Source organism: Camelus ferus, chromosome 3 (assembly GCF_009834535.1).
Source record: "Camelus ferus isolate YT-003-E chromosome 3, BCGSAC_Cfer_1.0, whole genome shotgun sequence".
NCBI lineage: Eukaryota > Metazoa > Chordata > Mammalia > Artiodactyla > Camelidae > Camelus > Camelus ferus.
Genome location: NC_045698.1, coordinates 73,207,950 through 73,233,906, shown reverse-complemented (window position 1 = coordinate 73,233,906; position 25,957 = coordinate 73,207,950). Strand labels below are relative to the sequence as shown.

At 37.8% G+C, this 25,957-nt stretch overlaps 1 long non-coding RNA gene across 1 annotated transcript in view; it reads right to left on the bottom strand.

Moving 5' to 3' along the window:
- Nucleotides 1-2,140: 2,140 nt before the first annotated feature.
- The window catches only part of LOC116662644, a 167,929-nt gene continuing 144,112 nt past the window's right edge, over nucleotides 2,141-25,957 (bottom strand). Inside the window, exon 4 of the long non-coding RNA XR_004318623.1 lies at nucleotides 2,141-2,242. This is a non-coding gene — a long non-coding RNA (uncharacterized LOC116662644). The remainder of the gene's footprint in view (nucleotides 2,243-25,957) is intronic.

Below are 25,957 nucleotides of genomic sequence, written 5' to 3'. Positions count from 1 at the left end.
CAAAACTTTTCTGCGGAGCAGCTTGAACAAGTTGGTGAGTTAGGGCTCCTCCTAAGGAGCCTGGATGCACTGTTGGGGCCAGGTCTCTCCAGTTGCCAAATTTTAGACAGCCTCCTCCCGACTCTTACCTGCTTCCTCTGACAGCTCCTTGCTGCTGTCATGACAAGAAAGTTCTGTTGTCACTGCTAGAAGCTGGTCTTTAATGGCTCTGACGTTTGAAGGTAAATCTGATTTTGTGGGCTGGATTGTGTGCCTCCAAATTCATTCACTGAAGGCCTAACCCCAGGACCTCAGAATGTGATTTTTTCTTTTCATAATTTCTTGTTTTTTTTTAATTTTATGAAGAGTGTTCCTTTATCTCTTTGAGGTTTCTAAAATATCCTTCCCTTAATTTAAACTTATTTCCAGATTGCTTTATTATTTTAATTTGGTATTAAGTAAATTCATCTTCCAATCAGTGACTTGGTTGGCTTTCCTTTTTGGTATTATTTTTTGCTCTGTGTTTTGTAATTCTGTTGTGCAGGCTCATCTTGAAAAAGAGGTCCATCCCTTCTCCTGTTCTCCTTTTCTCTCTGGACATACCTATCCCTGTCTAGAGATTTTGTGGTTGCATCCAAGCAGCTTCTTAGGAACCCATTTTCCCCAGCTAAGAATGTGGTTCCATGTAGTGTTAAGGCTAGTACACACTTAGTGGCTGATTAATGGGAGCCTGACTGTGACGTTGTGTTTGCCTCCATAGGCCTTGTATTAGTTCTAGAGCTGCCATAACAAAGAACCACAGCTAGGTGACCTAAACAATTTATGTCCTCACAGTTCTGGAGGCTGGAAGTCCAAGATCAAGGTGTCAGCAGGGATGGTTTTCTGAAGACCTCTCTTCTTGACTTGCAGATGGCCATCATTTCCACATGTCTTCATGTTGTCTTCTGTCTGTGACTATGTGCCTGTGTTGTAATCTCCTCTTCTATAGAAAACAGTCATGTTAAATTAGGGCCAGTCCCAGTGATCTCATTTAATCTTTTTTATCTTTTTAAAGATCCTATCTTCAAACACATTCAGAGGTCCTAGAGATCAGACCTTTAACATATGAATTGAGAGGCAACACAGTCAGTCTATAATAGGCGTGATATTTTAGATAAGCTATAACCTCAGAAAATATTCAATTGCAGCTCTTTTTAGCTTCTTTTTTTCAGCATGAAAACCTATACTGGCTCTGTTTTCAAGTAGAGAGACAGGCTTCAGCCCCTACATCCATATGGATACAGTCCCATTATTCTACACGTACCAAGTTCCTGGTTGCCCCTGACTGTTTCTAGACATAGAACCCAGCACAACTGCTGCTTCTGTCCCACTGGCTTCTTTGTACTTCCAGGCCATGGAGATAACTGCCTTACTTTGAACTTAGCTGTAAATTTTCATCTTTCTCTTATAATATTTAATCTATCATTTCTGTATGTTTGGATTGTGGCTGAGAGTTTTCAATGCATAGCTTAACAGTACCATTTTAACGAAGTTCCAAAAATATTTTTTTAAGAGAAAAATAAAATTTTTGTTGATATCAAACTTTCACAGGAAACACAAATGTGACCAGTTGATCAAGTCTGTAGTTAGAAGTATATTTAGACATTTCACCAAACTAACATGATTACTAATAAACATAGGATATTAATTAACTTGAATCCAACAATGTTCTTCCAAATATATATCCAGTTTGTCTAAATACATAGTAGTACAATTTAAAAAGTTTAAACATATCCCAATTTTTAAACATTGCACAATGTAGTCAGTTATTTTATAATTTAAACAACTGGGGCACAAATAATTTTTGAAAGTTTGAATTACTTATGCTAATAGGGGGGAACATTGACAAGGGTAATGAAAGAATGATAAATTGCAAATAATTTCTATTTTGTTTTGCTCTATATTTCTGTACTCTATTTAATCCAGGTGTTTTATGTGTTGGGAGTTTATACCATTTCCACTCCAATGATAAAAACACATTCTGAATATCTGATTTGGAAAATTCCCCAGCTTCCCATCCTGTTTTATCACTTGCCAAAGGCTTTCCTGTTACTGATTCCATGCTCAAGAGAGATACTGGATTGGTTCTGACTGATTCACAACACCTGGAGCTCACCTTATCTCTTTCTAAGCTCATCCACGGTCTGACTCACATCTCCCTTAAGGAGCAGAGTGGAAGGTAATGATGTGTTTTGGCTTCCATGGCTTTATGCAATGTCTGACCCTAAGAAGAAGAGAAAGAAATGTTAGAAAATCTTGCAGAGGTTATATGTAGACTAAGACAACAGAAATGAGAGCTCATATATGCCCTGTGAGTAACCCACAAAGGGACTAATTCATTCATAGATGTGATTGTTATATTGCTGAAAGTTTACTGTGATGTTTTTGACAAAGACTTCAAATTATTGTCAACCTGTTCCAGTCTGCTTGCACAATGAAAACAAAAAGACAAGCTAATAAAACCATACTCTGAACTATTTTGGTGATCACAAATATTACATAACATCTCGAGATGATCTGACATCTCCTGTTCACAAACCACTGAGAGGCAACCCCTTGCACATGGAAGAGTGACTCTACTTGAGCCTCCCAAACAGAACACAATCTTTGGCCTTGACCTATAAATATTTACTGATATAGTTTACTCTGTAACATATAGTGCTCGGACTGCTTGTCAGAACTGTTGTAAGTACTGAGATATAGCAGTGAATAGGACCAAATTTCAGTCTGGGAGGGACTCAGAGCTTGGTGTTCATGTTTTCCAATTGAAATATGACCAATTTGGACCCATTAATAAGAGTGATCTATGCAATACTTTTCTACAAAAACGCTAACTCAGTGCTTTGAGATCTAAATTTTTGAATTCCAGTTGAACTACTTTGATGCATATGTGGATAAGGTGTGGTCAGTTTTTCTGACTGTACTTTATGATTCTGTAATTTTTTTTTTTTGTAACGCATAGGCCCAGTCAATGATGAATGTAATGGTTGTCTGTAGTTAGGTTACGCAAACTGGAGAATCAAAGAAATTACCCAGAAAACTTAGAAGAAAAAGATGTTGTTAAGGAAAATCTGAGGTTTTCTTACTCAGACTCAAGGGTCCATTACCCAGATTCACAGGACAATTATATAAATCTCCAGTTTGCTTTATGTATATGGACAAAACCAATCAGAAAATGTTGAAAAGGCAGAGGAAAATGAGTTTCAACTTTTCCAATATAAATAACTACTTTTTTTCTATAACCTCAGTTTTATTACTCAACACCACGCCAATAATTTACTATAATAAAAATGTGCTATAAAAACAGTTCACATGGAAATTGGTTTTTGAACTTAAAAAGGCACAGCCAAGTTTAAGAATGAGCTGACCAAAGTTTGCATGGAAATTTTGTGTGGTTCTGAAATTGTGTATGTGAGTTTAGAATTGGCTTGTAATTAATCATCTTTTAGGATATTACATATGCAAAAATTTCTGAAAATATCATATATAGCTTTGTAGCCCAAACTTTCTCCAATTATTTGGAATCAAACTTTAATTCAGTGTTTCTCAACACTGAGATTTTCAAATCTTCTGCTCAGGATCACTTGGCTAGATTACTGGGGTCCACATTAGACCTTCTGAATCAGAATCTTAACAGCAGTATTGAATCTTGAAATCTACATTTGAATTAAACTGTCCAGATGATTTTAACGCATACTAAAGTTCAGAACTCATCTTAACCCATCATATCAGAAGACATTTAATTTGCTACTCTTAAAAATTGCCTTCTGGCTTCTATAAAATTAAAATTGTTGTATTAATTTAAAAAAACGATAAATTTAGTTTAGGCAACTGAAAAACAGTGAAGAAAAGATGCATTATTGAAGATTTTTTTACATCTTGTAGGACAGTTCACACGATGTAAAAAATGGCTGCCTAACCTCATTTCTGTTTCTTCAAGTTGACTAAATCTAGTAATTTAATGTCACAAATATGGTTTGTAAATTGATTTTGAAATTAAGGTTTTAAAACATAGGACTCTTTTCCTTGGACTTGTATAATAAAAAGGGAAAGGATTTACTATATACATATAACTAGAATGACTAAGCTTCTAATTCATCTATTTTGGGTCAGTTACATTTCTTTGTAACCCCAAATGAATCTTGGAGCCCCAGGTAGCACAATTTCCACAGATAATCATATTTATAGAAAAATGCACAGCCAACAAATATAATTAAAAATGAATTCCAACATCACATAAAGAGGATCCCCTGATTAAGTTTCTAAAAATTCCTTCCTAAATTCTCCAGTTCTCTTGCTACCCTGAACAGTTATTGAACACATCATAAATTTGAAACTCCCTTTCCATCTCTAAACTGGTTAGCTTTTCCCCTCTTCCTCCCCAATCCTCTCTATTATTTAGGTAGATATAATCTCTGTGCATACCCTTCTGTTTCTCTTCACTTGTATTTCACAAACTAATCTCTTGATTACTATAAGTCAGATGATCTGAGAACCTGATTGACAGATGCTCTCTATTACTCACTTTTAATGTGAATAATTAGGAACTGACTAAAAATACGATTGCACACCTGGAAGGTTTGATGGTGGTTTTAGATTTTAAAATTCCATTTCAATCAATATATCCTTAATATTACCGTTGCCAAATGAAACTTCAGCTGTGTGAGTTCTATGAAATAAAAAATATTTTCATTTTTGTAATTTTGGCACCTATTAAATGATATATCTTGTGGTCTACAATTTCAATATCTACTATGAAATATGATATATAATTAAAAATGGAATGCTACACATATTCATTGCTAATTCTAGACTGCAGCAAAAATATTTTCATGTTAATGTTGGTACTTTCACAGTTAAATGTGATTTAAACACTATGGAACCAGATATGGACCTCAATTTTTGCTGCAGGGAAATTTTTATTACATGCTTTGTCTTCAATTTTCTTTAGTAACACTCAATAATAATACACTGCATTTATGTGGCACCTTTTATCCAATGACCGCAAAGCACAACATAAACATTAATTCTTAAAATTCTCTAGAAGATCACTAAGTATTTTTAAACTCATTAAAATTTTTAATAAGAATATAAATGAATGCAAAGGCTGGAGCTAACATATTAAATGGCATGGTTTGCTACAGAATAGAAGCTTTATAGTTTTTGCTCCTGGATTTTGAAATTCAGTGTTATTAAAAATAAAACAAAGGATTTTTTTCTGAGTACAAAGTAATATATATTCATTGTAGAAAAATCTGGAAAGTACTTAAATATGAAGAATATAAAAATTACTCACAATCCAACAATATAGAGGTAAGCACTCAATATTCAACATACTTTCTACAAATCCTCTTTATATGTTCATATACAAATATATTTCTATAACATACTACTAAGTATGCATATGTATTTTTCAGCTAATATTATATTTAAAGCATTTTCTAATGTTTTAAATATTGTTGAATAAATTTTTTTTCAATGACTACATAATAAACATAGGTAAACACATAATAATTTAACTATTCACCTACTTTTTCAATATTTAGGTTATTCCAGGTCTCCAAGATTGTCAGTAATCTGTAATGACCATTACTATGCAAAGCATCTTTATCGTCCCCTATGTTTATTCCTTTAGGGTAGACTTTAGAAGTGAAATTATTTTGTTAAATGATATTAAAATAACTTAGGCTATTTGTGTTTAAAAATTAGTTTCCAAAAGGTTTTACTGAACTGTTTGTCAAATCTTTTATTTACAAAGTTAAAACTGGGTTTAAAACCCATGATAAAATTAATTTACAACTAAAGAATACAAAATAAAATCACAATGATTAAGAGCATCACCTTTGGAGTCATTCTCAGGTTTGAATTTTACCTGTGTGACTCCAGGCAAAATAATTAATTTCTGAGTCTCAATTCCACATCTGTAGATTAGGGATTACAATGCCTATTTTATATCTTCCCTATTGCTGTAAGTTTTAAATGAAATGAGATATACCAAATAATTAGAACAATTTCTGGAAATTTCTCACTTTAATGTCTCATCCATTTCCTTGCTTTAAAATTTATTTATATGCTGACAAATCACAACTATATAGCCCCAGCTCAGACGTGTTTTCTGAGTTCCTGACTTGTATATTCAGTTCTCAACTTGACAATTCCATTTGTGTCTCAGGTACCCCAGACATAAAAGTTTCCAAAACTCTAATATTTGGTATATTTTCTGCAAGTCTTCACATGCACATATGCAAATATATTTTGTTTTACAAAATTATTTCATTATTATATGTATTTTTTTAGGGTTCCCCAGAGAAACAAGGTATATCTATATCTATACCTAGAGAGAAAGAGAAAAGGGGATTTTAAGTGTTTGGTCCATGTGACTGTGAGAGCTGGCTAGTTCAGTATTTACAGGGCAGCCTGACAGGCTGGAGAATCAGGGAAGCCTTAATGTTGCAGGTCAAGTCTGAAACAGTCTGGAGGCAGAATTCCCTCTTCCTTAGAGATCTGTCTCTTCTCTTTAGGCTTTCAGCTGATTGGATGAGGCCCACTGACATTGTGTAGGGCACTCTGCTTTGTTCTAATATTTAAATGTTTATCTCACCTAAAAAATACCTTCCTAGCAACATCCAGACTGGTGTTGATCAAATACCTGGGTACTGTGACCTAGCCAAGTTGACACTTAAATTCACTACCTCATCAAATGTATGTGTGTACCAATTACTAATTAAATGACTCCTTACTGCATAATCTTATGACTTTTGCAGCTTTCCCCATCTGACTATATGCTTTCAGAATTTATCCATTTGTACAAGCTGGGTCCCTGGAATTGATACAGTCTTCTCCCTATCACCACATAAATCTTTCATCAAGTTATGTGTATTTCACTTTCTAAGTGTTACTCCAACCTGCCTCCTTCTTTCATCCTCTTCTGTCACCCTTGTCCAAGTCGTCACTGTCTCTAGTCTGGGCTATTACACTGTTCCCACTCTTGCCCTGTCTATTCTCAACCAGGCAAGCAGAGTCAACTTTAAAAACCCAAATTTCTTCTTTAAAAGTTTCCTATTTCTCTAAGAATAAAACCTGATTCCTTACCATTGCCCACAAGGCTTTGCATGTTCCAGTCCCTTCTCTCTATACTCACTCACTGGCAACAATGTTGTCTGTTTTTGTTCCTGGAAACTGTCTCAATCTCTCCTGCTTCTGGACCTCTTTATAAGTTGTTCCTTCTGCAGATTCCCTTGTTCCCTAGTTTTTTTGTGTGCCTAGGTCCTTCATATTTCAAAGTCTTAGCTTAAATTTTCCATAAGAGCAGCCTTCCCTGCACACTCTGCCTAGAACTACCCTTTGTATGGAACCTTGTTCTTTTCCCCATATGAATAGCCACAATGCATTGTAAGTTTATATTTAGTTGTTAATTGGATGTCTCTCAGACTAGCCTATAACTTCTGTGAAGACATCATGGACCATGGCTGCTTGATTCACTATGGAACATCCATTGTCTATAAAATACTGTCTGCATGAAGAGGGCATTTGGTCAGTATTAAATAGAATTAATACAGACTTACCTAATAGGTAAGAGCTACTACTCTCTATAATTTATTACTATTAAAATTGTAAGATTATAGTTTGCTATTGATTACAGTGAGTTTAATGGTGGCCCCTAAAGAGGTATGTCCATGTCCTAATTCCCAGAACCTGTGAAAAAGGATCTCTGCAATATAATTAAGACTCCAGAGATGAGATCATCCTGGATTATCCACATAGGATCTAAATCCAATGGCAAGTGTCCTTATAAGAGACAGAAGACACAGACACACAGAGAAGTCTATGTGAAAATGGAGGCAGAGATTGGAGTAATACATCCACACAGAGGGCTGACAGCCACCAGAAGGTGAAAGAGGCAAGGAAGGACCCCCCTCCAGGGCCTCTAGAGAGAGTGTGGTCCTGCTGACACCTTGATTTTAGACTTTTGGCCTCCAGAACCTTGAGAGAATACACTTCTGTTCTTTTAAGCTGTCTAGTTTGTGATGATTTGCTTAGGCAGCCCTAGGAAACTAACACAGTGGTGAAGAGTCTGGTATTAAAGTCTTCAAAAGTTTCTATATTCGGGGAGACCTGCATTTTGAAATTTTCAGCAACCTTTTAGTATGAGAATGTCCGTATCTTTAAAACCAATAGAAGTGTTGTCTGTGTAAAATCCTGACACCACTAATTCAGAATATAGACCACTGTACTGTAATACTGATTATTATCACCCCCCCCACACAATTACTCCTTATTTGCTGAGATGAAGGCACGTTTGCATTTTTCTTTATCTTTCTATATCAGTGATTTCCACTTCTACAGATTTTTTTCCTAAAATAAATGCATCACATATCATTACAAAATGGGTTCCATTTTTCACTGTGCATAAGGGAAGTTTAAATAGATTTAGCCTTAAGTTGTAATGAAAAAATAATTATTATTATTTAGTACTTACAAGAATATAAGGTTAGCTTTTTGTTTTTAATTTTTTACTAACTGTACAAGTGAGAAAATGGAGGCTCACAGAAATTAAGTAACCTTTAAATCTACCGCACTAGTAGGCAAGAGAGTGGCAATTGGATATGGGCCCTTTTAACTATTTTGTATTCTTTACCAACACACCATATCCATATGGAGGGTGCTGCCATGCTCCTTCTAGAACTCATAGGAAGTTACTTGAAAAACCCATTCATTTTAATTGGCTAGAAATTTAATGTACTAGTCCTCTAAGGAGAAATTTTGTTTTGTAAGAATACCGTAAAGCACTAATAGTAGAACTTCTGATAGGGGAAAATATTTTTAGGATAGTCTCCTTGAACTACAGCCAGTCTGGGATATGAAGGTACTTACTGTGCACACATATAAAGTTGACCCTGAATTTGTAGGATGTGACTCATTGAAACAGATGGAAAATTGAAATCTGATTTAGTGATTTGGGCTGACAGCACAGTTTTATTAAACTGATTAACTTCATATATACTTGTATAGAACATCATCTGTTCTACTTCGGGGGAGGAACTCAGAGAAACTGTGTCTGTCACGTAACTGTGTAGTGTAACGTGGGCTGCCAAAGCCCCTCACGTGATGTGTGCTTGCACTGATCAGTGCTGAGTAGCTCAAGCATGGGAGTGTGAGAGCCTTCTATCCTTCCAACCATTGAAGTTCTCTTAATCAGTATATTTTTCTAGTGGTTGGAGCAATTATTTCACCTTGCCAATGTGGAAAATCCTACCTGGAGGAAAATTTTTGACTCATATGCAAATTCTCATTTTGTTATATACTAGCTGTCAGTCTTTCAGCAGAGTAACCAGCTTTGAATTCTGGATCCCTCATCCTTAGCATCTGATGAAAAAAATATCCTGGTATTATTATTATTTTTTAAAAGCTCACATACATAGTGTATTGCCTAGTACTTAATTATGTACTCAATTCATATTAATTTCATTCTTTAAATCACTCAACCAAATTTTCTGAAAACCTGCTATGTGCCAGTCAGAAGAAAGGATCATTAAGTACTTGATGTCAGGTGATATGAAAACCTGATCAAAAACTTTTAGTGGTACTCATCTTCCCTCTTGCTATTTCCAACCACCCAGCTCAGGGGAAGTCTGAGAAAATGAACTGGAACTCAAAAGCTTCAGTGGAAGACTAGCCTGGTGGAATGCCATCAGTAGCCCCAGAGCCCCTTCTCTCTCTGGCAGGCCACCAGTGAGCACTGCTGCAGTGACCAGCAGATGAGGGTACTCAACATCACTCTGTTAGTAATGTTTTTTGACAGCTGTCAATTCTTAGGGCAGCCTTAATGGACGAGGAACAGTCTGTGTAGGCCAAATTATGTAGGATCAGAGACAAGACTACAAATGACGTTTCAAAGCACCTAACCATATCAGTGGAATGGAATTGGAAATGGTACTGGAAGACATTGGCTGGCTTTATGTTCTGATAGCATTTTTGCCTTAATATTCTTCTTTGGTCAGTGTGTTGGCGAGCTATAATTCTAACCCTTTATTTTGACTAAATCATATGATTGTATCTTCTTCAGTTACATACATAACTGGGCCAAAACAAAAATATTTACTTAAATTACTAAAACTGCTCTGTGACAACAGGAAACTCAAAATTTATAAAACCTAAACAGGTATATATTACTTGCAGAGTATAGAGCTGCCTTATCAAAAATACCAATTGAATGAATAAAGTATACAATTAGTGAAAGAAGAAACAAGAAGCCTGTCCTCTGGGAGCTTGCAATGTAATACTGGCATGAGGAGTCCCACAAGCATGTATGTAGCCAACGATAACTTTTTCAAGGGTAATGAGTATTATTAGAATGATAGGATAAAGGCAATGTGAATCTGGGAAGGCTTCACGGAAAATGTGAGTTTTGAATAACGTTTTGCATGTTTTGAAGGGACAAGTCTTGGCAGACAGATTGTTTTTGGGCAACACAGGCAATTTGAATGTCCTCTACAACCTCTTCTTCTCACTTTACACCCTTTCTACATCCCTAGGCCACATCGCGACTTTGAACTCTTCTTATATGTTGAATATTCCCAAATTTGCATATGTAATCCAGAAGATCCAATTGCTTACTGAGATCTTTACTTGTCTTCACTGGAAGATTCCTAAACGCGAACTATTTAAGACAAAATTCATCAATACCCTCCCCTTTGCTCCTCTTCCATGCTGCCTCTCCCAGTGAGGGGCATTATCATCCATGTACAGGCTTAAAGAGGAAATTTATGACTCATTTTTAACATCCCTACACCCTCACTCTTACTTCCAATCAGTGGGTAAAGCCTATCAATTTTAACACAGAAATACTTCTGTTAACTGTCTACCCTTCTCCACCCTCACAGCCATGTTCCTAGTCCAAACACCTGCAAGAACCTCCAAATTTGTCTTTAAGTAATCATTCTTGTCCCCTCCACTTCATTTTTTACCTTTCACTTAGAGTGATCTACAAATGCAAGTCAGATCAAATTACTCTTCTGCTTAAAACTCTTAACTGTCTTTCCATTATTAGCAGGTTACTAATCAAACTTCTCACCACAGACTTCCAGGGCTGCTCTATAATATGACCTCACCCGCCTCTTCGACTTCATTTAGTGCCGTGCTACCTCTTACTATCTCAGTTATACTGGATTCCTTCCAGCATCACAAACCATCATCTTTCTCTTCTCTGATCTTTTCCCAAGGCTCTTCCCCTTACATGGAGAAACAATTGGAAGGACTCTTTCACTCAGAAATGGATGCTTACAGATGATGATAAGGGCAATGAAAGAGAAGTACAGAGTGCGATAAGGAAATCAGAATGGAGGCTGGAGGAAGCACTGAGTAGGTATTGGCTAGTGTGGTGTAAAGAACATTCCAGGAAAAGTGACAGAATGTTCAGTGGCTCTGAGGTAAAAAGGTCATGTCAAGTTAGGGGACATGAAAGAAAGAAAACAAAGAGTGCATGAGAGAGCAAGTAGCATGAGCTGAGGCTGGAGAAGTGGGTGGGGAGCAGGTGATAATAGGTCTTTGACCACGCTGAAGATACTGGGTGTGAGGAAACACTGCTTGTTCTGTGTGATGGGCAGATGGGATCAGAAGAATCTGGAAACAGGAACATTTGTTTGTAATCTTCTAATATTAATGCTGGTGGTTGTGGTTTAGCGGTGGGAACAAAGCAGTGAAGGTGTGAACATATGAACCTAAAATCAGGAAGAATGAATTAGTAGAACTTGTGCTTAACCTTGGGGACAGACTGAAGAGGGACTGAAGAGGACTCCACATTTATAATGCTGGGTGCCCAGATGGGTAACGGTACCCCCAGACCACAGGAGACCAATTAAAATGAAGCAAGGGTTTGAGGGAGAGGACACTGGGCTCAGTTTTGTCATAATTAGTTTTAGATCTTGGCAGATCACCAAGGAGAGTTATTTTGTAGACAACACAAAACATGTCATTAGAAAAAAAGATGAGGGGTCAAGACCTGAGATACTGATTTGAGAGCCATCTGTGGTCAGGGAGGAGTAGTTATGTTGCTCTGCAGTAAGCAGGCCGGTATGACAATATAGAATTTATTAAGCCAGGTCAGCTGGGTTCCTGGATTTTCATTAAGAGTGCTTAGCTGCATCAGCATGAGGCAGAAGGATGGACACTGTTGCTTGCAAGGGAACAGGAAAGCTCACAGAAGGGAGGATACAGAGAATGAGAAACATTTAACAAGCCTAGTGGCCACTGCCAGAGTCAGCATTAGGGAACAACTATAGAGAACACTGTTCACATCAACATTTCAGAAAGCCTTAAACAATGAAAGGAATAACAGCAGTAGCAGAACAGGGGCTGGAAAGTATGCAGATGGGAAGAGCTGATAATGTGTTGATTTTATACGAGGGATGTGTGTGTGTGTGTGCGCGCGCGCGTGTGCGTGTGTATGTGCGTGCGCGCATGAGCGCACAGGCACGCAACACTGGGGGCAAGTGCCTCTTCCTTTGTGGTCCCTTTTTTGAGTGAGAATCTTGCTTTGGCATTTGTTAGTGATCTTAGGCGAGGCACTTAACCTGTTTGTATTTAAGCTTCCCCAACGATGAATTAGAGACAAGCCTTCTCTTCTATTAGGTGGCCATGAGCTTGAAGAGAGTCGATGCACAAGAAAGTGACCAGCAGTAAGTCTGCTCTGTTTCGGCCCTCTGGGTTCCAGCAGGTCATCAAGGGAGTGAGGATCACTGCCTCTGGTTCTCTCTTGCTGCCCACAGCTGTTGGAGCCCTCATGCTCTTTCACAGGGCCTCTTCATTTAGAAGGAAACCAGATGCCATCCGCCTGACAACTTCATAGATCTATTTCCATGAAAAAGACTATTGCCACAATTTTTGAATTCATGAGGATTTCACTGATGCAGCAATGAGCATCAGTGTCCTTGATAACTCTTTCATCTCTAGGTTACACGGAATAAGACTGCACCTGTAAACTCATTGTAATTTGCAGAGCTGTACATATCTTTGAAAAATGATTTGTAATTCTCATGGCTAGCTCGCATTTTTTAAATGACTCTGAGCGGAACAAGGACAAGCCAACCATGTAAGGCTTTAAAAAGACACCTGACAGACACAGATATCACATATCTGTTTTGATAGTCACTGGGACACTGGGAAGAGGTCTAATTTCACTGATCACAAATACATTTCACAAGGACTTATACCTGGATGTTTTCTTATGTTCCTCATATATTCTATGAAAGTGTGTTACTTTTGGAACTTTGCTTTCCTTGACTTAGGGGAAAAAAAGTAAAAAAAGATCTTAGATCTTTATTTTTTCAAACTGGCATGGAGTCCAAAAGCACTTATAAGTATAATAACAAAGCAAGCATGGATAATGTTGTAAAGATCGCTATGAATGGATGCTCACTTATTTCTGACTACAGCCGAAAGATTCCAACTAATAATCCCCAGTGGCTTTGCAGGAACAAGTTTATTTTTCTTCTGGGAACATTTCGAGTTTCTACATTAGAATGTGACAAAACACATTTTATTTTTTAAAACTTGAGATCAGGGCAAAACCATATGCAAATGGCAAAATACACATCCTTGAATGCTTAGAACACACGTGGCATTTAAGTGGGAGCTACTGGAAGATTTGTTCTTACAGTGAATGGGAAACGGAGTGTTTGGGGACCCATGTTGTGTCTGCGCTAGGGGCTGTACTTAACCTTGGGAGGCAGGGCTGTGGTGGAGTGGGAGGTGAAAGAAAGACTTAAACTTCATCTACCTACAATTAAATACCCTTTAATTGGCCCAAGGCAAAACCGCTGTGTTCACTCCCTTCTTTAGAGACGCCTCAGGCTGCATACTTTGGCTCCATACATATTCTCTCTAAGGGGGTCTCTCACCAGCACTTCGCTTTGGGTTCCCTTATGCAAAAATGTTGGAAGGATGATGAGAATTAGCAATAATTAACTGTCTCTTTAAAGCAAATAAGACTTCTGCCTTAAATACTGTATTCATTCTGAGTAATAAATTGTAAGAATTTAACCTGAAAAATATGGATTGATCACTCTACTGCTCATTCTCAAAGCGTTAACTTTGGACTTACTAAAAATGAGCATCAATGGCCATAGCAACAAAATCATATTGAACATGAAAGGATCACCCACATAAAAACGTCTTTATTATTAGCTCATAGGTTTTAGTCAATTAAAAGTCATTTTGTTCCTAGAGATTCTTTTGACCAGCTCTATTTTTCCTATGCCTTCTTTTGAATGTTTTCTTGTTGCCAGCTAAGTAATTTATTTAAAATGCAGCACTATTTAAAGCGTATGATATTAGCATGATTTGCTCTGAGGGTGTTAACCTAATTTTAAAAAATTTCAAATTCAGTTGTAATATCTCAGTGGTATTACGCTTTGTTAAAATTGCATTTCTGGAAAAACTCACTCATCTGTAACAGTTTAAACATGAACCCTTTACCCATATATTAGCTGAGTAAAAAATGAATTTCCTTTTTACTGTTTTTCTTTTCAATACATCTTGTGAAATCTTAAGAGAATTCTGCAATTTATATAGGGAAATTTGGCTGCCATTTGCTTGGACTGTGACATATGACTACAATTTGTAACTTTCCTTCCAACACTTGGTTATTTGTTATCTGAATATCTGAGTTTCAAAAGTATGAATTAGTGTATGAACAATGGAAAAAGAAAAAAGGTATTCTGTAACTCTCAAGGGGTATGGTGTGCTACCGTCCTTAGAAATATGGGTTGGGAAACACAATTAGGTACAGAATTTGTATTCAGCTTATCTTAGTGATTTACATGACTATGTGACTTGCATCTTCATTTGATTTTTACATCTTTCTATTTGTAGGTTGTTCATTTTGTTTTGTGTTTGAGATTGTGCATGTCTTTGGTTGTTTCTAAATGTCTTTGAAATTTTATCAAATTCACTTTATTCTTTTAGTGTGTTTTAAAGAAAAATATATTAAAGGCATAGACGTCTTGGAGAGTAGGGCATTTATTCCTTTAACGTATATTTATTAGGCAACTGCTATGTGTCAGTTACTGTACTGGGCACTGGAAACACAGTCTTAAACAAGGCAGATGTGGTCCTGTCTCAGTAAACAAATAGCTTAGTGGTGGATATAGAGGAGCAAACATGATGTGGCATGGGATAGGTGGCAGCACTGAGGCACACAGGAGGGGTACCCGCCCCAGAACTGGCAAGTAAGGGAGGGCTTCTGGGAAGAAGTGACAAACTCGATACTTGAAGGATGAAGCAGGAATTAGTCAGACAAAAGGAGTTTAGGGTTTGGATGGCAGCAATGGATGGGAAGACAGTATTCTATTCAGAAGGAACAGTTTCATTATATAAAAGACTGGAAGTGACAGAAAGCATCAGCATCTGAACAATAAAAATTAGCCCTCACTGGTAATGGAGGTAGAGCCCTAGAGACAAAGTTATGAGGTATTTGGGAAGTAAGAGTCAACAGAAATGGTAATTATTGACTGGATACAGGCCTGGGAGAGGTAAAAATCAAGGGTGCTTATTATTTAAGCAACTGGATAGTTGAAGAAGAGTAGGTTAATTGAGAGCAAGGCAGGCAAATTAGTTTCAGCAACATTAAAGAAACATAAAATAACTGTAGGACTTTAAGGTGGAGATGGGGTAGACAGACATTGAGTTCAGGAGAGAGATCTGGGCTGGACTTACAGTGCTGGGATTCTTTAGCATATAGCTGGTATTTGAAGTCATACGAATGGACTTGATAAAAAGTTTGGGAGGTCAGTATAATTAACTAGAATTTAAGCCTGGACAACAGTGTGTAAAAGATGGTTCAGATGGCTCCAAAACAACTCTCAAAGTCCATGCTTTGAGAGACCATGCCTTATTGAGTTAGAGTAAGTTGTCATCAAAGAGCACGTAAGAACCACAGAGGTCCTTGGATAGCTCCTACTTAAATGTCCACATAAACAGAAATGTTATAGCAACTTAGTCTCAGCCTTGGTTTATGCTTCAAAGGGAAACTATCCTCAAAGATGGAGACACTAGCATGATTTGAACTGAAGTCCAAAGATCCTATCGGACATGTCCGACACGGTGCCTGCCATACCAATAGTTTCCTTCTAAGGGAAAGTGCCTTACCAACAAGAGGGCTGTAGAAACAGCCCTGGGTGGTCATGCGCCCCCTTCCTACAGACCTATCTGATTGGACCAGGGTGGTCCTATCCCTAACCAATTCCTAAGCTGGCCAGTGTCCTGAGATGGTTTGGCATGAAGAACTGCCTGAATAGGCAAAATGGTGATGAGTTGGGTCAGATGTTCTAGCTCAGGAATTTGAACTAGGGCATCTGGGGAAGGAGTCAATTAGTTGGTTTTGGGAAGGAGTATAAGCTAAAAAGAACCACAAGAAGAGGCCCTGTGGCAGCAAGAAAAATGAGTAAACTGATGGTATAAATAAGCAGAATTTATGAATAAGTAGAAACTGAAACAAAAATGACAGAGAGTGGAGGATAAGGTGGCTAATTAATACCAGTAAGAGGAACAGATGCAGCCCGAAAGGAGCTGAGTCACCACCATAAAGGCAAAAGATAAAGACCTTCTATTAAAGAACCAATAAGGCTAGTGAACCATGCTGGATTTTTCTTATTCCCAAATATCCTCATCTCTAAGGATGTTCCACAATACTCTTTTGTGTTCTTCAATACCCTTTAGTAAGCTCTAATTAATTAAGATAACCAGAGTCTTTATTTACTGGAAACTGTTTTACTAACAGGATCCTTCAACCCCCAAATTTCTTGTAGGCTTGCCTGACAGACAGCCTGAAAAAAATTCACCATTAGAAATGCATTTGCTTGCCAATCAAAACTACAAAGAGATATCACCTCACACCAGTCAGAATGGCCATCATTCAAAAGTCCACAAATAATAAATGCTAGAGAGAGTGTGGAGAAAAAGGAACCCTCCTACACTGCTGGTGGGAATGTAAATTGGTGCAGCCACTATGGAGGACTGTATGGAGGTTCCTTAAAAAGCTAAAAATGAACTTACCATATGATCCAGCAATCCCACTCCTGGGCATATATCCAAAGAAAAATATAATTCAAAAAGACACATGCACCCCAATGTTCATAGCAGCACTATTTACAATAGCTAAGACATGAAAAGAACCTAAATGTCCATTGACAGATGACTGGATAAAGAAGACATGGTATAGTTACACAATTGAATACTACTCGGCCATAAAAAAATCATAAAATAATGCTATTTGCAGCAACATGGATGGACCTGGAGATTGTCATTCTAAATGAAGTAAGCCACAAAGAGAAAGAAAAATACCGTATGATATCACTTACATGTGGAATCTCAAAAAAAAAAAAAGACACCAATGAACTTATTTACAAAACAGAAACAGAATCACAGACACAGAGAACATACTTATGGTTACCAGCAGGTAAAAGGCGGGGGGGAGGGGGGGAAACAAATTGGGAGTTTGAAATTCGCACCTCTTGGGGAGTGATGGAAATGTTATGTATCTTGATTGTGGTGGTGGGTTCATAGGTGTAGACATCAAAAATCATCAAATTGTACATCTGATATATGTATACTTTACTGTACAGAATTTATACCACAATAAAGTTGCTTTAAAAAAGGAAAAGGCTTAACAATAAGCAATGAACAACCAACTCATAACTATAGAGAATATCCAGGAAGTGAATTCTAAACAAAAGTCCAAAGAGACAAAAATAAATAAGGGAGGGAGGAAAGGAAGGAAAGAAGGAAGGGAGGGATGGAAGGATCAAATCTTATGTGAACCAAATTAACTTTTATTAAACCAAGTAACTATTTAAAAAAGAAACTGTGTTTCTTTGGGCTTCTTTAGTAAAATATAATTATCACCGAGTGGTATAATATAGAAAGCCATTTTTCAACACAAAGAACAATTGCTGAACCTCTGTGACATACTGAATATTTTTCTTGTGTGTGTGACTGTGTGCTGAGATGAGGGTGAGGATGAGGGAGACAGTGGTAAAAAGCACTGAGGAGTCGTGAGTATTCATAAGAAAAAGTCCTTTTCTTTAGAAATTTACAGTTCAGTTAGGGATATACTCAAGATTAAGAAGAACTTTAAAGATTATCGAGCCTTGGGTTTGTAAACTCAAATGTCTACAGGGGTTGCATAAGGATAGTGCTGAATGACGTGAGCTGAGTGGGAGCTGTGGGGAACTGCAGAATGCACATCCTATCACAATATGGTTTCTGGGCAGAAGGTCTGCCCAATGCTTATACATCAAAATTTTCAAGACAGCTCGATTTTTATGTAAAAACTCCTAAATTTTAAATGTTGGTGTGTACTTCAAGTTAAAGCAAAACAAAAGTCTTTGGAACCAAAGAAAAAAACCTGCAGATCTCTTTTGGACCATGGGTCAGCAGTCTATGATCTCTGTTCCAGACTAGAGAGTTTCAAAATGTTGAAAGATTCAGAACCTTCTTGCAAAATAAATTTTATGCCTAAAACTAACATATAAGAAGACAGAAGCAGAAGGATTGGGGGTGAAATTGGGTGAGGAAGTGGAGCCTTTCTATCCTCATCTTCCACTTCCACCCCAATCAGGCCCAAAGGGACCTCGACCAATCTTGAGAACCACTGAGGTCATTCAACCCAGTTTTAACATAAGAGACAGGGAGGATCCCAAAACTACTGGCCCAAGATAATAATACTTAGAGAATTATGCAGATAATGTCCCTTTTTACACTAAGGAGTGTGTCCTGCTTTATATAAGATGGTTACATTTTTTTTTTTAACCTGCAGGACCACTTTTCTTTCTTTTTTGTGTGTGTTTATATTTTTAAAATTTTATTGATTGATTGATTGAAATATAGTCAGCTTACAATGTTACATCAGTTTCTGATGTACAGCACGTTTCAGTCATCCATATACATACATATATTCCTTTTCATATTCTTTTTCATTGTAGGTTACTACAAGATATTCCCTGTGCTATACACTAGAAACTTGTCTATCTGGTTTTGTGAGGATTTCCTTGTATTTCCAATTGTAAGAAATCTTCGGCCAAAGTTCAGTAGGTATTCTGTGAGAACTGTCCCCTATGTAGATGCAGTTTTTGATGTATTTCTGGGAGTGGGGGAGCTATGCCTCCTTGTACTCCACCATCTTAGCAACCCTTAAATATTCTGACTCTAGAGTCACACTGTCTGGATTTGAACTCACTTCTCAAGAGCGAATTTAAGAAAGTGACATTTAGTCTCTGCCTAAATTTCCATATCTTCAGCTGGGAATACTACTACTACTAAACTCATTAGGTTGTTGAGAAGAGTAAATGAAATAACGTTTTTTATGTACAGTGTGAAGTGCAGGCCCTGGCACATGGTACGTAGTGAATAAATGCTATTTATTACGGAGTATCTTTGCAAGTCATTAACATCTTATCAAGGTTTATTTCATGTGAAAACCAGCTGTCACCTATAAAACAGTCCTGGGAGAAGGGATATAAGTTTTGATGAGAGCATCTTATACCTGGATCATGGGGAACTTACAGAAAGGATGGGCAATGGTGGGTGGATTTAGCCTAAGGTTTTTGTTTTTCTTATTTTTTCTCTGTAGCGCTAGTCCTTGCAACTCCTTAGAAGTGAAGAGTTTAGAGGTTACCAAAGACTTCTGACCTTCAAGCATACACATAACTCATCATTATGATCTAAAGGGTTGTGAAGGTACCCAGAATCAGATTTGATAAGCTGATCAAAGTGTTGAAATATTTGGGGGTTAATTCTTCACAACAGGAACCATGTCCTAATTGGTGGATACACTCCCTCCTCCACCCACAATGGCAGATATGGCCCCTTATACCCCTTGTCAAGCACCCGAGGACAAGAGCTGTCATTGTCTGGGGGAACAGTTTTGAAGCCTCTCTCAGTAGAATCTGTTTCTGTTGGCAGTCTCCTTGGGATAATAACCCATGTAGACATTCAGTAACTCCTGAACACCTACCATGTGCCCAACTTTAGGGTTCAACTGTGTCCCAGTCCAGATGGCTTTATCAGCCCCCTGTTGGTCTGGACAGTGATTCTAGGGCCAGGTCAGCGCCAACCTGGCACCGGACTCCCTCTGCAGGCACTTTAGGGGCATCTGGTCAAAGGGAAGACTGGTGCCTCTTGGCAGAAGGAAACTTAACAAACAACCATAAAAGGATTTTCTAAATATGTCCACAATCCAATATAACCCTAGGTAATTTGATTTGTAGGAAATGGAAAGCAGAACATTACACACAGAGTGCTTATCTATAATTCATAATAATTACTGTAACAGGGAATCTATTGTATAGATAGATGCAGAAGCACAAATTACACCCCTGAAGGATGCACTTCTGGCCAAAACAGCCCTTCACGCCCTCCTGATCTACCTACTCTGTAGAACCCCTTACTGAGGTGTTCATAGATTTAAAGCTTTTTTGGGCCACCTGTTGAAAGCTGGGGAGTTTCTATTTTCAGTGAGATCACTGACCCATTTTGCAAGAGAAATTCAAGCACCTTCTAAGCCTAGCTGTACTCTGCATTTTGGCCTTTGGGCAATCACAGCATACTATATGGGAATTTATTGATTTATTTGTGGTATCTGCAATCTAGTGTTATGACAGGAACGTTTTCTCTTCAAAGGAAAGGATGGGGCCTCTTCTGTCTCTTGTTCCACTGAAGGTTCAAATTCAACTGTGCTGAAGGTTTGTATGCCTTTAGCGGATGGGGTCCCTTGAAAAGGGGCTGTGGGGATCAACGAATTTGTGAGGAGCAATAAAAAAAATGGAGAAAGTAACCTTTGTTTCGAATGCAGACTTTAGAACTGCATATTCTTATACTATACAGTCCAATTATCTTTGCTGGATCGTGAGATATGAACAGATATTTCCTAAGAGTAAGGGTTGAGGATTGCAACATATTTCACAAGAAAGTACTTGCAGCATCTTTCTTTTTTCACTTTAAGCATTACTTTAGTATCTGACATATCTTTCCCAGATGCCCCTTCTGGCCCTCCCAGTCCACCCTGAGAGCTTTTAGTAGCTGTGACTTCAAACACTGATCACAGTCTCTTTCAGTTGTTCATTTTACAGTTTATAATTGTCCATCATCATTTGCTTTGGTCTGTCTGGGAGGCATTCAAAATCTAGCCACTACTTTATTTTTAGTGGCAGAGCGTGTCTACCCTTCAGCTGCTGGGAATGCTGGGCCTGGCTGCGAATCTTGTTTGCTTTAAGTTGCAATGCTTTCGGCCCCATGTGTTTTAGTTTTTGGAAGCAGCTGTATTGGTAAAGCTTCTGGCTGAATTACCGGACAAAGCCCGCATTATAAAAATCCTCAACTTGTTTGCTCTTCACTTCAAAAAGACTGTGGGCTGCCAGCTTGTCATACTCATATTACCCACATGCCTGCTTGAGTTTTCACCAGCAGGCATGACTCTCTTGGTCTCTCTCTCTTTTCTTTCTTTCTTTTTTTTTTAAATTCGTTGGCCTATAGCTATTTGGTTTGATACTGATCTGTCAAAGACAAATCATAAAGGGGCTGGCACAAGACAGCTGGCAGTCGATGGCCCTCCCAATAGCAAGGAGGTTTTGGATGAAAGACTTTACTTTTTCCCCTGGTCAGCATCTTCAGAACATGGTTGAAACAGGCACAGAAGACTTCTGCGGGCTTTTGGAAAGCTGATGGCTCAGTCCTTGAACTCAGAATGTGTGTGAGGTGAGAGTGTGTGTATGTATTGGCATCAGGGACCCTAAGGCAGTGCAGCAGGTTATGGTAGGAAACAAAAACACGGTGTGGTTCGTAAACAGTTCTATAGGCCTAGACATCAAGAGGAGAAGGAAGCTGCAGTTGGTTGGTGGCCCATGAAAGCACTGGGATCTCATCATTGCTATGTCATTGCTCAATTGCTTAAATTGCCATCATATCACTGCTTTCATTGCTCCTAAACGAAGCCTTCTGTTTCCCTAATGTTCAAAACGCTTACTGGGCCTTCACTGCCATTTCTGATTTTTATTATCACCACAACCCAACTGTCTTTCATCTTTCCTTGTGATTTGTTCCCTGCCTTAAAGAACTTCTAGATAGTTGAAGAGATCAGTGGATAGAAGTTGAATTGATCTGCAGTTGGTTATTGGTATTTATATTGGATATCATGGATTCCATCCCCCTGTGTTCAAGAAAAATGACAGGTGACAAAGAGAATTAGCTTCCTTTAGGATTTTACGGAGTCTGGCTCTGACAGGAGACATCAGGGCAGACTTGAATAGTAGAACTCCAGATTTAGCTTTTGGAAGTGTTGTCAGTTTCAAAACCTTAGTTTAAGTAGTAATGAATCCTGTGCTTGAATTAAAATCAGAAAATTTTTTCTGAGCACTGCCAAGATGAGAGGTGCAAACTTTTAGCGTTTGGACCTGATCTGGTCCACAGATGAGATTTTAGCCTGAACATTTATAACTCCACCAAATGGCTGTTTTTTTCTTTCAGTTGGCTTAGTTGTCATCACTTTAAAAACTTAAAAATGAGAAAATTCACATAAAAATCTTGCTTTCCAGCTCCTCGGGAAACTGTAAGATCTGGCAATACTGGGTTTATATTTTTGCCTACAAAACAACTGGCTGGAGATTAATAACCACTGACTCTCTTAGACAGGCATGAATCTAAATGGAGTCATGGGCTCCATGAATCTCTGTGACTTCTCTGTCACTGAGGCCAGCATTAATTGCCACTCATCGTATTTGCAATTTTACCTTTTTAAAGGCAGCACATGGAAACTTTAACATTGTGCTTTCCTCTCCCATTGTACTTACCTGCTTGGATCCTAAAAATATTTGCATTTGTGCTCCCGACGAGGTATGGGGAATACAGAACAAAAAACGATGGTCTTATCAAGATACTTTGGTACTTATCAAGACACTCAGGCACTAGGGGCTGCTGGATTTATTTTGTATGGTTTGTTTTTATAAGATTCTGGTGTCTGAATACTTGTGGTATCAGGAATAATGTCCAAGGCAGATGCAAAAGAGACATTCTATTATCTCTGTTAGCTCTAAGTGATTCAGTATGACAGTAAGGCACTAGGGCGGAGAGGGAGTCTATGAGGTCACAGGACTGTGGAAAGCTTAACTATCATGAACTATGAACCCTTTGAAGAAAAAAAAAAAAGCCCTTCAGATCTTTCTCAATGCTAGAGATTACAAAGGAAACCCAGGCTTGAATCCTAACTCCTTTGAAGACTGCATCAAATAAGGAAATGTGAGAGCCACTGGGTATTGTCTTGAGGCTCACTGGGGTACAGATTTCCCAGCTAGGTTCTATGTGTGTATGTGGGGAGAGGACCACAGATGGAAGAGCCCACTAAGAATTCATTCACTTTGCTCTGGGCCCCTTGGATTTGGGGCATTCTGTGCCTCTTTGTGGGAAGAGGCAAATCAAAAGGAAATCTCATAAAATATCCTCTGGGTGCTTGACAAATATTTTTAGATGAATCTGCAGCATGATGTTTGTTTGTTTGTTTGTAATAAGAAAATCAGGGACAAAAAGTGATCGGCTCCTGGCTTTTTAAAGACTGGCTCCCCAGGAAGACATTGCCATTTGAAATTACTTAACGTTTCCCCCCAATATAAATGCTTAAGGCAAGAACTAGATTTTATACCTAGCAAATAGCAATGTAAATGTCAAAGAACATATTCCAGAGCATTACACTTACAGCTCTTAAAATGGCATCTTAGAATGTTATTAATCACTGTCAGTTTTGTATACAACATTTCATCAATTAAATAGCAAGATGACCTGTCCTTTCATGGAAAGCAAATAACACATATGGATTTCCTCTTAGCAATTAGCTGAACATTCTGCATTTCCTTCTTGTTTGCAAAAAAGGGTTTGGACTGAAAAAATCAACATGTTTGTCTTCTTCATTGGTAAAGCAAAGCAGATGTGTAACAGCTTCAGCAGAATCCAGATTCATTTATAAACTATCTTGTGAAACATCTTGATGTGGAAGCATTTCTGCATCGTTAGATCTTTCAGAGCTGGATAGAGGGTGACACCCTATAAAAATTGTGAAGTGCTTTAAAGTTTGTCGTGTCTTGAGCCGAGGTTTTCAAGACTGTGTCACTATGTGTATGTAGAGAGGAGTTTACAATGTTCAAGCTTAATGTGAAAAACTTGTTTCCAGCAGGGACTAGTTTCAACTAGGTCTATGGATTTATAAAATGATGAGGCAATTTTAGGCAGCAAAGACTGATGATAGAAGCGCAGTTTACATAAATGGCAATGGATTAGCACTTAAACCACTTTCCATGTATGTTTAAACAATCTTCCACAACCCTCAACAATCTCTTTTTATAAACTTCATCATTTATCTAGGATTAAAAGGGCAATGTTTTGACAACATTGTTGATTTACATGTAACTCATCATTTGTTTATCATTTATCTGAGATGATTAATGCCTGAACTTCATATGCCTGGAATGTGTATTACACTTGTTTACATTTTTGGTAGATGATGCCCTTTTTAATGTACTTTTCAGGGCTCAGGACAGCTTGGTGACTTTGATGATCTTTCTAGTAATCAGTCCCATCTAAGCCTGAGGGAAGTTGAAGATTTATAACTTTTCAGCACACTTCAATTTTAGTGATAATCCATCAAAGTCCTCAGTATTCTTCTCAGATCCTAGCCTCAGACCTGGTCCGACAAGATGCATTGGCCTCTGAAAATTGGTCCTGAGGGCCATGAAATCTTGTAAAGAGTCAGGAGTACAGCACCAGGCATAGGTATTCCCAAATGCATAAGTGTAAGTGAATGAAAAGAAATGTAGGTATCAGTACATCAAGAGATTCTCTATATTTGTAAAATGCACACACACACACACACACACACACACACACACACACACTTAAGCAAGATGTAATTATTATGCCCCAAAATTGTATATTCATCTAAAATAGCTTTTGCATTCATTCCTATTTCCAATGATAAGAGTATGCTTGGCTGCTAACTATATGTTACAATTTTTTTCCCCATCTAGAATCATCTTAAGTTGATTTTGGAGCTTAAAAAAGAAAGAGGCATCCAGGGAAAGTGATTGAAAATAATTTGTTTGTAAAATAATTTCAGTGGTTGGGTGTTACATGAAAGATTGTACACTTTATCAATTCAAAGTTTAAAAAGGTGAGGATTTGTGTTCTTATTCAACATAAGAACACACATTTTTGTTTGTTATGAGAAAAGCACTCTGAGCAGAGACAAATTCTGCTCCATGGGGGTTGTGGATGGTATGGAGATTCACCAGCTGGGAGAGATCTTGGTGTGTAAGCCATGAGGGGCAGAGTAGGAAGGAGAGAAATATGGCAGGAACTGAGCATGGAAAGATAGTTAAGTGGCAACTTCCATGAAAGGGAGAACTGGGATGATAAAGAGATATCCAAAAATAATATTAAAGAAGAACTTCAGTGAAATTTTATGTAAATTCTCCTCATTATACCTTAAAGCATTTCACAATCAAGATCTACATAGTATTTCAGGCTTTCTGTGGCCAGACTTCCATTTCATTGAATACAGTACCTCACAGAGAGTTGCCCAGGTGGGAGTCAGATATATCTGGGCTACATCTGAGATTCTGCATTCAAACCATTACCCTAAAACTAAGCTGAAAATCCACTTTCACTATGACCATGTATGTTTTAGAATTATATGGAAATGAGTACAATGAAACTTGGACTGCATGGTTATTTCAATTGAATGCAATTTTATAAAAAATGGAAATACAGGGATGTTGCTTCTATTATGTGTGTATCTGTCTATAGACTATATTTATAGCAGGGAAAGATAAATGCAGAGGTTTGAGAGGGAGTTAGTGGTAAGCCACATGGTTCTAGAACTAGATCAAAAACAGGGAGAACT